Source organism: Toxorhynchites rutilus, chromosome 3 (genome assembly GCF_029784135.1).
Source record: "Toxorhynchites rutilus septentrionalis strain SRP chromosome 3, ASM2978413v1, whole genome shotgun sequence".
NCBI lineage: Eukaryota > Metazoa > Arthropoda > Insecta > Diptera > Culicidae > Toxorhynchites > Toxorhynchites rutilus.
This window is the reverse complement of record NC_073746.1, coordinates 91,517,377-91,531,050: the sequence shown is the minus strand read 5'-3', so window position 1 is coordinate 91,531,050 and position 13,674 is coordinate 91,517,377. Positions and strand designations below refer to the sequence as shown.

The window sequence follows — 13,674 nt, the reverse complement described above, 5'->3', positions numbered from 1 at the left end:
CGGGTGGGAAGTGCAATGGGAGTGTTGCTGGACATGGTCGAGTTTGGCGGGAAAATGGAAGGGTTCAATGTTATTGAACAGTTAATCCGTTTAACAGCTAAATGAAATTCCGTACAGTGGATCAGCGACTGTTTGTGCAACCCGCCAGTTTCATTTATTTAACGTCTACAGAGTCAATTTACTCCTTTTCCGACACCAAGCTTATTCACTTGGCTAGTATCATTGATTGATAAACTATGTAATGAGTTTTTATTAATAAAAAAGGAATACAACTATGTTGAGAGTGTATCTTGCCTTTTTAAAAATTCAAACAAATTACTTAATTGACCAGCGTTTTTCATTTTTTTCTAGCTTTCTGACTATTTATTGATTCCTTACCTTGCAGCGTATATTGGTAAAATAACAAAAATATATTAAAGGGTGTGTCACATCAAATTGCATCACGGAAAAAAACGCTGTAGAAATTTTATTTTTAGGAATTATATCTTCAGTTTTCGCTTATAATCAGATAAGAGTGTATAGATCACGTTGGCCATACTTCACTGTCAATTTTTCGTAAATTTGGAAAAATGTCGTCGAACGAAAAAGAGCGTCGTGGATTAATCCTGCGCACTCATTTCGAGAATCCGGTGTTGTCACATCGGGACATCGGTAAGATGCTGGGAATCGTCCAATCCACGGTCAGCAGAGTACTAAAACGATACTTCGAGAACCTAACCATCGACCGGAAGGTGAAGAACGGCCAAAATGGATGCTCCGTCAGTGAAAAAGATCACAAGCGCGTAGTTAAGCAGTTTAGACGTGATCCGAGAAGTTCGGTCCGGGATGTCGCCAATAAGCTGAATTTGTCAAGTTCATTCGTCCAGCGGACCAAGCAGCGGGAGGGCCTGCGTACATACAAGGTTCAGAAGGCTCCTAACCGCGACGAAAGGCAAAACATGGTGGGGAAGACGCGAGCCCGGAAGCTGTACGCCGAAATGCTGACGAAGCCGCATTGCCTGGTAATGAACGACGAAACCTACGTCAAAGCGGACTTTCGTCAGCTGCCGGGCCTGTTGTTCTACTCCGCAGAGGACAAATTCAGCGTTCCGGAGGAGATTCGCAAGCAGAAACTATCCAAGTTTGCCAAAAAGTACATGGTGTGGCAAGCGATCTGCTCTTGCGGAAAGCGGAGCGCCCCCTTCGTGATGACCGGCACGGTAAACGTGCAGGTTTATCTTAAGGAGTGCCTACAGAAGCGCTTACTGCCACTATTGAAGCAGCACGAGGGCCCGACCATCTTCTGGCCGGATCTCGCTTCGTGCCACTATTCAAAGGTCGTGTTGGAGTGGTACGAAGCCAACGGGGTCACCTTCGTGCCAAAGGAAATGAACCCGACCAACGCGCCGGAGCTTCGCCCAATAGAGAAATATTGGGCGATTATGAAGCAGGCCCTCCGGAAGAACCCAAAAGTTGTCAAATCGGAGGCGGACTTCAAGAGAAAATGGATTTCTGTTCAAAAAAAAAACTACAACCTGACGTTGTACAGAACTTTATGGACGGGGTAAAGAGGAAGGTGCGAGCATACGGGCTTGGGCTCGAAGTATGAATAAAAAGAAAATGCATCGTGCTGGTATCATTACCGTTATGTTGAGATTGGTTTTGTTTGATCGAATCACACGAACGAATTGTTGATTTTATGCGCTATCAATTAGATAACGGTGTTGGTGACCATCCGTTCTGATTCAGCAGGACATGTCCTGATTTTGAGATCCTTTTGAGGCGTCCTGATTCATTTTTGATATTCTCGCATTTGTCCTGATTTTTGAAACAAACTAGCTGTCCCGGAAAACTTCGTCCCGCCAAAATGAATTTTTTGGTATCAGTACCTTCAAACATTCACGTTTTCTTACTAAGCGAACGTTTATAAATCGCAGAACTATTCATTGATTAATCTTCTAATTGACCCTTTACAGTTTCCTTCCACAATAAATTTTCTAGTACTTCTACCAAAACTCGTCAAGATGATATCAAATTATTTTCAGACCCGATTTTCGTTCAATATTTTTCAATAACTTGCAAAGAACATGTTTCTCCGTTACATGGAATACATGTTTGATACAGAAAATATAATAAATTGATGACATCTCAAATCGGACGATTCCTTCCGCGTGTTTTGCGCTTACCCCTTTGCTTGATTAGTTCTCGAGTTATGCAGAAATTTGTATTACATTTGTATGGCAGCCCTCCTTAGAGAGGGGGAGGAGTGTCAAACAACCATATAAACGTTTCGTGCTCCCTTAAACCTCCATATGCCAAATTCTGTTTGCTTTATTAGTTCTCATGTTTCGCAGCCTCCCCTTAGAGAGGGTGAGGAGTGTCGAACCACCAAAGAAACATTTTCCGCTTTATCGATTATGAATTGAACGTTGGGGCATTTTACAACAATCGATTCATTCGAACAATTGTCCTTAAGTATTCGATTAATCGAGCGGATATTCGTTGCACAAGCATCGATAATGACAGGGATTATGATGACATAGTTTAAAAAGATACATCAAATATGATTTTAAAAATAAAAATCGATGTGCACAATAAAAGTTTTCGAATGAAAACTTTTATTTCATATTTCAGTTTGTTGAAAAATGTAACAATTCATTATTCCATCATTTCACAATGCATTATTAACAATTCCATCGCAAAGGAAAAATAAGGACACTACGGAAGTGATCCACATTATTCTTATTGCAAAAATGTACGGTTTTTTCTGTTGAAGATTTCCTGTTCGTCGAATTTTCTCGGGATAGCTGTTTTTTGAAAATTTATGACTGCTTTATAACTATTTATAACTTTTATGCGTATAACTAGTACTCCAAAAGGAGTATGTTTATAAAGACACTAGTTGACCCGGCAAACTTCGTCCCGCCCAAAATTTGTTTTTTGTTATCAATACCTTCAAACCATCACGTTTCCTTACTATGAGCAAGTTCAAAGGTCCAATCGCAGAACTGTTCATTGATTTATCTTCTAATCGACCCCGTTGAACTTACCTTTTAGTATAAAATTGTTAGTATTTCTAACAAAACTCATCATTATAAATTAGACACAATTCCTCGAGTTCTGCTCTTATCAACACATTCAGCGATACTTTTTATTGGTATAGAGAGGTATTGATATTAGATAGGGGGTGGAGTGTTTAACCACCATAGAAACAATTATTGTCCCCTAAAACCTCCATATGCCTAATTTGGTTCCATTTGCTTGATTAGTTCTCGAGTTATGCAGAAATTTGTGTTTCATTTCTATGACAGCCTCCCCGTCATAAAGGTGAGAGGAGTGTTGCCTCTTGCCCCCTGAAACCTCCACTTGCCAAATTTGGTTCAGTTTGGTTGATTAGTTCTTGAATGATGCGGAAAGTGTCTTTCATTTGTATGGCAGCTCTCCCTTAGAGAGGGGGGTAGAGTGTCTAACCACCGTAAAAACATTTATTGCACCCTAAAACCTCCACATGCCAAATTTGGTTTCATTTGCTTGACTAATTCTCGAGTAATGCAGAAATTTGTGTTTCATTTGTATGGCAATCTATGGTGGAGAGTCTAACCACCATAGAAAAAATTATTGCACCCTAAAACCTCAATTTGCCAAATTTGGTTTCATTTGCTTGATTAATTCTTGAGTAATGCAGAAATTTATGTTTCATTTGTATGGCAAATAGCAAATCTCGTGTATTGTTCTCGCGAGAACGAGAATGAATCATTAATCACCTATCTTTACTGTAAGTCAGCTTCTGTGAAGCATGTACAGGTTTATTGGTGTAATGATAATGATGATGTTTTGAACTATAGAGACATTCTCGGACTCTCAGACATTCATAGATCGTTCGCTAGAAGTCTCAAAAAAGGCCATTTTGGAAAACAAACCGTAACACTTGGTCTTGATAGTATTTTTCAGTGGTAAAAAAAATTGTTATGGAGTGTCGAAATCGATTGACGCAAAAATCTCATCAACCCCCATGAAATGACTGAGCAATAAGCGTTTGAATTTGAACATTTTTCTCGATGCGATCAGGTCAGGTCAGGTTTTGTATTATAGAGACTTTAAACTTTTTCAGTTCATTCGTCTCTACGATGCGATTGATTTTCGTTTTTCAATTTGTACCTCCAATGTGTTCCTGGAAGACGTAATTCTTCGTCGAAATTTCAGAAAGCTATATGTGCAGTTGACACGTGTGTTGGTCGAACAATTATTTAAGCGTAACTTTTTTGTTTGTGTATTGTCCGGTAAATGGGAGATATTAATAAAAGAATTGTTTGATCTGAGCACTCAAATATAAATGACTTCTGTTTTATTTCTCCCTTCATTCAAACCTTCCACCATAACTGCGTTGGTGACCCTTAAACGGAATATAAACGCTAATTACAATTCACACATTATACGAGTCAAGCTAGATATACAATAATTATGAACACTTCAGTTTGTTGCAGGAAACGCAGAAACCAATGAAATATGTTAGATAGGGCATGTAACCAATCAATTCCACAAGAAAACGATGATTCTCAGCTGCAGTATTCTTTGCAATAACAGTGTATACTCAGAACATTCCAAAAATGTATGTGGCTTTTTCAAATTTTTTGAGTGGTATAATTTTCTGCTCGCCCAAAGAGCGGGGTCTTTGTTAATGCAACAAATTTCTCTTTGATTGAACTTTATAAGTTCCATAATGAGTAATGCCTGTATACTAGATACTAGTATATCACCAGTCATTTCAGTTCATTGCATCATTAAGTCGAACGGTGGAAAATGACAACAGAGATGACCAAACATGAACGTGCGATGCCTTGATCCCATCGTTTGTGTATCGAATCTCGTGAGATGAATGACCCAGATCGCACCTCAACCTGAAACCATCACAATCGCAGAACATACATCCGAGCTCACCGCCGTGGAGAATCCTCCCACCGAAGAGAAAAAAAAAACCATCCTAATTGAATAATAATCGCTAAACTGGTAACAACAGCAAAACGGTGCCAATCCTGCACTAGTCGCAGACCTTTGAAATTCCTTTCCGAAGGTTTCAACGGTGGATGTACAACCACCATATAGGCGCAAGTCGGATTCGATCGGGTTGAGGTTTTATTCGTGGTTACAAAAAAGGACTATGCCACAGAGAGCGCACTGCGGGCAAAAGAAACTGAAATGCGAGGAAAACTTTCGATAAACGGGCATTCGGATGGCGACTGGACAAAAACGGAGGATGCATGAAATCGTTGCTCTTGAGAGTGAGAAATGGAGTCGTCCGGGAGCTTCGAGGGCCAGTGCGGAAAACGGCGAAGAATTTGTGGAATTAATTTTTATTGCTTCATTATGTGGCTTTCGATAAATGATAATAATGACGTATTTATTTATGGCTTCAGGAATGTTGTTTACAAAAAATACTAAATTGGTAAACTATACAAGCATTATCCATCGTTTGGTATCTAATTTTGAGCCGCAATCAACTTTCTCAAATCTAAACTGTTGCGCACATGATAAATTTGACGTTATCACATAATTGCTGATTGCATTATCAGTGACCACTTTATCATTTTAACATGACCACAAGAAGCGGGTATTGAGATAACTGATTAATAAGTAACAACTGACAACAAAGACGCTAATTATGTCTCTCGCAACCCGTACTTATCTCTCATTACGTAGTCACGTGCCAACAATTTTCTTGGGCCAGCCCGAAACATGGAAGCTCGTACAGCGAGAACAAGTAAGTACTTATGGTTTGGAGCATCCTTCGATACGTCCCATCGTCAACAAGAAACATAATGCTTACCACCAGTCAGCAATTCGTTTCCTCTTTAGGCGCACGTTCTTCCCCCGAAGATCGCAAGAAGAAGGCATCATTGAGTAATGCATTTGCGCAATAAGTGCAAGGGGCGTGTGAAAATTCGAAAGACCATTATGCTGTCGTCCTGCCCAACATCCAACCTCCTCAAAAAAATGGTTCACCATCTGCCGGTTGAGATGTGATTCTGGCTGGGAGTGGTAACGAAGAGTAAATATCTGCACTGTTTGCCCCGCAGTGGCAAGTAGCAACGGCGAGATTCGTCTCCTTCTAATTACATCGACATGCGCCTTGATGATAATGCGGAATCGAATGACAGAGTCACCCTGGAGGAATACGCTCGCCTGGCACGGAGAAGTGCACGGTGCGGTAGTCGCGTATGGGCAGGTGGTCAAATTTTGGGGTAATTTCTACTGTCATATTGTATCGGGTGTTCTTTGCGGTAGGCAAGTCTGTCTGCTTCTGCTCTTCGATAATTTTTCTGCAATTTGTTGTCATAATTTCATGTGTTTGTGTGATTGTTTGATTGATGGAAATATTGTCTGATGGGGTATATCAAATCTGTTAACACGTTGAGCCCCGAATTATTCTTGCTGCACTTTCCATTCAGCCCACATCAAGAGCGTTCGCACAATATCAGTGTCGATCTCTGCTTCCGAAAATACCTATTGTATAAATAGAAAATAGGCAGAAACTCGACTAGAAACTAGTCACATTTTGTAAAGCATCCGAAAACAAACCACATGTATGTTTTTCTCATTTTGTAACCGTCAATGCCAATCAGTCAGCGCTTTCCTGCCAAAAAAGCTCAACGTCGGCCCCTAGGGACAGACGCGGGGCTTAACGTGTTAAGTGAGGACCGCGGTCTGGATGGTGGAAAAAATCGAATTTTTGTTTTTCGCACTTTTGGGAAGCTTACGCCCTCAGAAATGTTGTCCTAAAAGGATTTTTCGATATTTGATTTCGTTGGAAAGTTATAGCCAAAAGTATGAAGTCAGCTCAAGCGATATAGTATTGCTGTACGAATTTTAAACGCATTTTTCTCGAAACCAGGATTTTTTCAACTGGTGGTATCGATATTTCAGGATCTGCTCGACCGATATCTCCACGAACTTGTCCGTGAGTTCCCTGAGAGTCCAGCGGCGGCTAGTGGAGCAGGGGCTAGACGGTACAATCCCCCGGAAGATCTCGATGCTGAAGCCGACGCATCTGACAACAAAAACAACTGACAAAAGACAACTTCGATTGGATCGGTCCGGAGAAGGAAAAACAGTAGCGAAACATATTTTGGTTTATTCTGCGCATCGGGTGATACGGAACGACAGTTGTCACTTCACCATCACGGGATTTATTTCACCCGATTCCAAAAGTTTACTCACTTCAAGTGAGAGGTTCATTTCTTAATAAGTGACTGGATGAATCGTAAGAGACGAGGCGTTCATTCGACTGGTTATCAAATCGGATTTTTGTGTTGTTAGTGCGCCAGGGATGCCAGGTGAATTTAAAAAAATCATGATGGAAATACCTTCACAGTAAGCCAAACTTCTCAAAAATGAAGTCATGTCTTCAAATCTGGCATCTCTACTGATTGTGCCTTGTTTTGAATTGGGTTTGCTTCTAAAAAAGTGGAATGTGAATTGAAACTAGAGTTAGTATCAATTGCTATGAGTTCTTTTGAGTTTTGGTGGACTGATGACGAGGATGATGACGAAGGTACGTATATGCAGACTACAATTATGCGCCTGGAAAGGCGGAAACTGAGAGACAAATGTAATCCTCTCGAAATACCACATGGTACGTAAGTTTTTATTCAAATTGAACACAATTCAATTTTTAATTTGGGTCTGATTTCAGGTTTGTAAGTTATTTTCGAGTCTCAAAAGATCTTTTTAAATATCTACTGAATATAGTTGAGAGTAAATCAGTGGTTGTTGGATCTTCATCGGTGCTGCTAATAATTAAACTATCAGCATCGTTGAGATTCTTCGCTGAAGGCAGTTACCAAAGAGGCGTAGCAAATGATTTGTTCGCGGGAATGGCGCAACCTACACTGTCGAAGGCTTTAGCATCCATAATTTCCATTTTGGAAACGGAAGTTTGTCCAACTGCTATACAATTTCCTCTGGATGAAGAGGAAAAAAACGCGATTAAATATGGCTTTTATGAGAGAACAGGATTCCCAGGAGTAATTGGGTGTGTTGACGGTACCCATATTCGGATTATTTCGCCTTGTGCTAATGTTCAGCATTTATATTACAATAGAAAAGGATTTCACAGTTTGAACGTCATGTTGGTATGTATTTCTCTGATATATTGTTAAGATCTCTATTATTTGCTTCTTTATTTTATATAGGTCTGTGACCATAAACAAAGAATCCGCTACGTAGATGCCAACAACCCTGGTTCTAACCATGATTCCTTTATTTGAAATAAAAGTCCATTAGATAGTGTACTAAATGAGAAGCACGAAAATGGCGAAAGAAATACGTGGCTTTTAGGTAAGCATTTTCAAACAATGTGCATGGTTGTACAAAAAAAAAGTTTAATTACAGGAGATGCTGGATACCCGTTGAAGCCCTATTTGATTACACCGTTTCGCACTTCTATCAGTGCACCAAATTTTCAACACACCAAATTCAATGAAATACATTCAAAAACAAGGATGATTGTTGAGAGAACCATCGGAGTCATGAAAAATGTATTACGATGCACTTTAGGCGCTCGCCAACTGCACTACAAACCAGAGAAGGCAACTCGGATTGTGAACGTGTGTTGTGCTCTACATAATCTTAGGCTGCAGTTCAATGTACCGACAAATGACGAAGACTGGTTGCCGATAGAAAATACTGAAATGATTGAAACTGCACAAAATGATGAAATCAACATTTCAGCCATCGACATTCGACAACAAATTTTGAGCTCCATTACTTAACATTTTAATAGTTTTGTGAAAATTATATATTGATATAAAATCACTTCAACAAAACAAAATCTCAATGAATCACAAATCCTTCAAACTTCCAGAAAATTTCAGATTAACATAGTTTATTTCAAAGGAGCTTCATATACTGTTTCATTTCCCTGATTCACAACTGAGTGAAAGTATTAATTAAAGAATTGCAGAGTTATCAAATGTATAATAATATTTATTTAGTCTTCATTCTTCCCTGCTTGGCGTTCGAGTAGACATAACTTCTCCTTCTTATAATCCAACAGCTGTATTTTATATTGCAACTCCTCCTGCCTCTGCTTCTCCTTTCGCAACTTGTACGCCTGACATTCCTTGGCATGTTGTTCTTTGAGCTTGAACGTCTTCCTTGCATAACGGGCACATTCTTCGGAGTTTGCAACCATTCGCTTGAGGTACTTTGTTTGCTCAACTAACATATTTAGGCGGTTGTCTGTATTGTCGAGAATTTCACGCTTGCGTTTGTTTTGGCTTTTATGATTTCTGTTGTTCTTTGCTTTCTCAATATCGTCTGTTTATAACTCATCTAACTGAGAGCCTTGCTCATTCACATCGTTCATCAGGGGTATTGGTATTTCCAGTGATGATGAGATAAGACTGGATAAACCTAAAACAGAACCTATGTGATCAATTTATTGTAGTTTTTGAATTAATTTCGAATTAATTTAAAACGTATTTCATGCCAACTCGACTGGCCGTTAACACCATCTCAGATATCAGTGAAACGTTGTGGGTGTAAACACCTCTTTTAAGGGTCTTTTAAGCAGCTTTGCATACTTGAAATATTCAAAAAAAAATTAGACTACTTTTTAAAAAGGGCCAAAACAATGTTTCATTATTTTTTACAATAAATTATAACTCAAAAAATATAATACCTACAAAATTTTGGTCAATGGATGAAATGTAGGAAATTGTGTTTTATTGAAAAAAAAAAATTTCGCTTAAAAAAAATGTTTAAAAATTAAAACTCATTTTTCTTGAAAATGTTGAATTCTCAAAAAAATATAAGAATAGCCCTTACACCTTCCAACAATTCATCTGTGCATCGGAAGATGGGTACTTTTACAGGGAAAAAGTATTTCTTACAACTTTTTCATGTTTCCTTTGGAAAAAATACAACTAATTTTGTTTGCAGTCAAGAAAGCGATCAAATGTATTCCACAAAGTTTTAGATCTCTTTAGAAATATGAACTTTAGTAGAAGACGTGAACTTTTATCTTTGATGGGTTTTGACATTTTTATATGGAAACTCCTGAAAAAATTTTGTTTTACTCGTAACATTTTTGTGTGTAAATTCTTGCGTTTGACATGTTTATAAATAGAAAAAAGGTAGCAGAGCATGTAAATCGCGATAATTTATACATAAAAATGTTACGAAATTAACATTAATAGTAATTTTTCAAAGAAAAACATGAAAAAAATTGTTGTTCAAAAAACTTCTTCCCTGTAAAAGTGCCCATATTCCGATGTATCGGTGACTTGTTGGAAATTGTATGGGCTATTCATATCTATTTTTTCAAGAATTTAAATAAAAAACATGTTTTCTCACATGGCTAATGATACTTCAAAAACATGTTTTCGATTAGTATAAATTTTAGTTTTTTTTTGTTTTTTTTTTCAAAAATTTGCTTCATAATTTGCAATGAGAACATAATTTTAATCATTTCATTCTTTGACTAAAATTGTGTAGGTCTGATAAATTTAGTATGAGAAAATTTTTTGAGAAATTGTGTTTACACCCACAACGTTTCACTGTTATCTGAGATGGTGCTTCCAACTCCTAAGACGAGTTGGCATGCGATTCGTCATAATGAAAATACTCACCTGATTGGTAAACCGCGCAATCGAGAGACAACAAATTTACTACCGCTTCCTCTGTCGATGACAAATTTATGAATTGGTTGAGTCCGCCACCAGTCGCTTCTGTCTCGCGTTTGTTATGTGCGAGCTTGCGCTTTACTTTCAATTTGAAATCTGTCCAAACCTACAAAAAGTTCAACGAAAATGGATTGATTATTAAAAATTCAACTATTTGTATTTAACACGTTGAGCCCCGACCAAAATAGGAGCTCTTCGACTGGCCCGTGTCGATCCCAGCGAATCGATAGTGGACTTTTCTGAATATCATTTTGCAACTTTGTTGTTGCCGTTCCCAATGCCGACACTCTCCGAACGAATAGTCTACTGTCGGTCTGGTGAGATCGGCGTAAAAAAGACGGAATATTCAGTGCCAGTCACCAGGGACCGACGCGGGGCTTAACGTTTTAACTAATTTTAATCCACTTACCTTTTGCCATTCATGAACCGACCGCGTCGGAGGTCCGAGACTATTCAAGCCAGTGGTCAGATCGTTCCAAATTTCCAAATAGAATTCTCACGTTATTCGCGAAGCTTCGCAAAATTTTAGTCCCTTCGCTACAGCAGGATGTGCTTCCATCCGGGCCACCATAAGTTCGAACTGCTTGCAGTTTGTCACTCGCATTCTGAAATTCGATAAAATATTGAACATATCATATGTATTGCATTAATAGTATAGAATTTTCCTCGACAAAATCTATGCTTACCGTTTCACTTCCATTTTAACTCTATATTTTCCGCTGTCGACACCTGAAAACGTATCGACGATTATCACATAGAAACGTCATTGAAATGCAACTATCCTCGATATGTATCGACTGTAAGAATAATGTGAGAGTTCATCCTAGTTCATTCGCAGTTGCTTTTCTCACTTATTTTGCTAGTGAGAATCGCGTGGGATAAATGACAACTGTCGTTTCATACCACCCGCCGCGTAGAATAGACCCAACTGTGGTCGGATGAGAATAATGTAAACCTCATCAGCATGGACGGAAAACTTGGGTCTATCGCACAATAGGCTGCGCTTACATGCCACAATAGATATTCATTCCATTCATTCCAATTCCATGGTACGCCTTACCGGTCACTCGTGCCAGAAATGGGTTCATGGAATGATGAGTAACAAAGGTTAAGGTGGGACCAGAATGCCACGCTGTGCGTCGCGTCGCGACAATTGTGCTTTGACACTTCATTTTAAATATACGTGTTTCCATTTAGTCGCCCACAATAATGCGTTGCATCATTAGAATCGTTGTACTAAACGGTAACATTTGTTCTACACTGTTTGCGTCAATGTGTTGTTTTTAAGAACATTCAACTAATCCATGGACACAACAAGAAGATAGCCGTTAACACAACATTACACATAAATCGAATTCAGAAAATAATAACGGTTTCTTTGTCGCATCAGCATATCAAGAATCCCTCCTGCTCCTACCTGGAATAATATGCGAGGCGCCGGCTATCGTAGATGATAGGTTCTACCTACGAACCAGAACAGCGAACAGGATGGATTCATACTTATGCAAAGTTAAGCAAACGATCCAAACGGAACTTCGGCTGAGTTCATTATATTTAAGGTAATGGTGAATAAACGGAAATTGATGCGTAATTAAAAAAATGAAATTACAGATTCACTAGCTGATTAAATCTGTTTTTGTTTTTTGTTTACATGAAAAAGTGGTGACGCGAATGCTAGATTGTGATTACAAATCAACAGACTGTGTCGGGTGAATGTTTTAGTACAAAACGCAACCAAGGACAGCTGATGAGAAGCAACGCACAACGCGACATTCTGTTTTCACCTCTACACGACCAAGTACTAACCCTAGAAGCTTTTCACGGTATGACTTTTCTTGTTGACGTAGGATTACGTCTTTCGGGAACATATTGGGGTACAAATTGAAAATCGAAAATCGAGCACATCGTGAAAATTGTCCAATTTCTAATGCTTATTGCTCAGTCATTTCATGATGGATTGATGAAATTTTTGTGTCAATCGATTTCGGCACTCCATAACAATTTTTTATATTGGAGAAAATAATATTTGTCATGAAACTAACTATCGAACAATTGAAAATCTCAACCCCTATCCTAACGGAAATACCTACTTCCGAATGGTTGAAATTGACCACACATGCGGCGGGTCTCTAACAGAGACATCAAAACCAAGCTGCCTGGGGGAAACCGGCATTGCAAATACATGAAAGTAGGTGGAGCTTTTTTTCCCACCGAAATGTGTTCTTTAACAGAGATTTTTAATCAAGGTGCCTGGGGAAATCGACATTGCAAATATATGCATGTCGGGGGCATTTTTATATTGCAAGTAAGTGATACGATAAATTTTAGCAAATAAAATTTTAATTTGGAACATGAATGTTGGTTGCTTCGTGATATTTCATATTTCAATTTCAATCGTTCATTCTGAAAAACTTAGCACAAGTGTGAGCATAAAATTGTATATGGTAGCAGCTGTGTTGAAAATGACTTGATATATGAAACGATCTATTTCAATTTTCATAAATAAAAACCTAGGTTCGTTCCCGCTCGAGAACGGGTTGTTAGGTTTGAGCTTGTTGTGGTCATTTCCACTCAAGGAAAGTTAATTGGAAAAGTGAAGAAATGTTAGAAAAAGTGATTTACCATATGCTCTACATATAGTATTAGTTGTTGTTGTCTAATCAAAATTCGCAATGCATAAACACTCAGAAAGTAAAAAATATAAAAGAAAATTACCTTTTCCATTTTAAATTAGTTTTCTCTATATTGAAGAAAAATTGATAATTGTGTTCGGTATTGGTAATTATCTTATATTACATTGGTGAGTTTTTTTATTTATTTCATCCATACATAACACAGGAGTCATCTCGTCTGGGATCACAGAGGTCAGTTTTCATCATATCTCGTTCCACTTCGGTATCTTTTATCTGATACGCACCATCCAACGACTGTTTACCATCCTTCTGTCATCATCACTCGGTAAACACTGGTGGAGTTAACAAACAATACCCAACAACCAAACAAAACGGCCCTT

The 13,674-nt window shown here is 38.4% G+C and overlaps 1 protein-coding gene and 1 pseudogene across 1 annotated transcript in view; both read left to right on the top strand.

Moving 5' to 3' along the window:
- LOC129779466 (paired box pox-neuro protein) overlaps positions 1–13,674 on the top strand; it is a 140,824-nt gene that overhangs the window by 64,359 nt on the left and 62,791 nt on the right. The gene's annotated exons all lie outside the window — the stretch shown is intronic.
- Positions 7,480–8,747, top strand: LOC129779467 (putative nuclease HARBI1; annotated as a pseudogene).